Here is a 1,584-nt window from a genome sequence, read left to right as displayed (position 1 = left end):
TAGCAGCTCATGGTTATTTGACCGAAGTGTCCAAGTGTCTCTGCTGTCATGATCGCGTTCGCCTCCCGCGCGGAAAATCGCAAACAGCTCTGCTGTTCCAAAGCGATTTGTGCTTTTACTGGAACCGAATGGAGACTATTATTTCATCGCTGTTGTGAAACAAAGTCCTGCGGTGACTCGACTCGTCGTTATTTGGTTTTCTGTCCAATGGGAAAATCGTTCCAATGAATTTCGGTGTCATATGTTATTGAATTTCTCCCATTTCCTTCATTTCCGTCCTGGAGACATCAGAAGGTAAAGGTAATCTAATCGAGACTGTGATTGGTGAAATTCACTTTTTATGGCCCGTTCTTATGATGTTCTTTCTATCTCTCTTTTCAGCATTGTCTGGAAAGTGGTGGTGCACTAACGCTGCAGTACGTTTGAAATTGCCCTGTTGTTAGTTGTGAGATTACTTTATGACTCATGCCCTCGGACTGTGACACATTTAGCATTCATGCATCTCTCTGTCTGAAAATGCATTCGGCATGCCAGTTTTGTTTGTTTTCCTGTGAAAAATGCTTTCTGTTTTGCGATTCGCTCAGCACATTACGAGTTAACGGGGTTTCTGAGGTAACTTCGAGCAGCAAAACTCCTCAATTGAGGTCTGGGAAAATTTCACGGAGTATGGTCAGTCGGGGCAAAATTAAGGAAGTTGTTCGTATCTGCAGTGTTTCACAATACTACCTTTCCCGTGAGCAGTCGAACAGACTAAACGATTGTGCCACAGACTGCGATGGAAAACTCCGCTAAAAAGTAATCCTTTACAGCCAGTGTTAGCAACAAGACGTTATGGGGGTACACGGCGTGGAAACAGATATTTAGGTGTATCTCATCCATGCTCACCACATAACCAAAATTAAACAAGTCCCGTTCCCCAGCATTTGGCCCCAATCCCTCTAAACCCATCCTGTCCAGAAACTCATCCGATTACCTTTGCAATTTTCTGAGTGTAATAGCCTCCTCCACTTCCTCTGGGAGCTCATTCCATTCACGCACAACCTTCTGTGTGGGAAATGTGCCTCAGGTCGTTTGTCAATTTCAGCCCACTCACCTTAAACCTATGCTCTCGAGTTTTCAACTCACCCCAATTTGGGTAAAACACAGAAATACTCAGTTTACAACCCTTCCATAAGATCATATCGCAGCCGTTACGCTGCAGGGAAAGTCGTCCCAGCTTATGCCACCTCGCCCTACGGTCCAAACATTGACGAAATCATTGTCTATATATTGTCATCAATCTCACGGCGACATCGGCTGGTTTCTGTAGTGTAGTGGTCATCACGTTCGCCTAACACGCGAAAGGTCCCCAGTTCGAAACTGGGCAGAAACTGCTTTGTTCGTCAACTGCAGCCTTTTACATGGACAAGAACGGAGCTTTCTTGCTTGCTTTCCCATCTGCAAACCTGCCTTCGAATTTGCTTGAAAGAATCTGCTCTCGTAGTGAAATGTAAGGCAACTCCATTTAATTACTGTGTAAAGCATTATAAAGTTTTTCTCCAACCTGGTTCTGATGCATATGCCATTCTGTTTGAGAGTGTCCTT

At 44.4% G+C, this 1,584-nt stretch overlaps 1 non-coding gene across 1 annotated transcript; it reads left to right on the top strand.

The window, feature by feature from the left end:
* Positions 1–1,299: 1,299 nt before the first annotated feature.
* Positions 1,300–1,372, top strand: trnav-aac (transfer RNA valine (anticodon AAC)). The gene has a single exon. It is a non-coding gene; the product is annotated as a tRNA-Val (tRNA).
* Positions 1,373–1,584: the final 212 nt, after the last annotated feature.

The sequence above is a fragment of the Chiloscyllium punctatum genome, chromosome 12, assembly GCF_047496795.1.
Source record: "Chiloscyllium punctatum isolate Juve2018m chromosome 12, sChiPun1.3, whole genome shotgun sequence".
Lineage (NCBI taxonomy): Eukaryota > Metazoa > Chordata > Chondrichthyes > Orectolobiformes > Hemiscylliidae > Chiloscyllium > Chiloscyllium punctatum.
The sequence above is the reverse complement of the archived record's forward strand: the minus strand, read 5'-3'. Positions and strand labels throughout refer to the sequence as shown.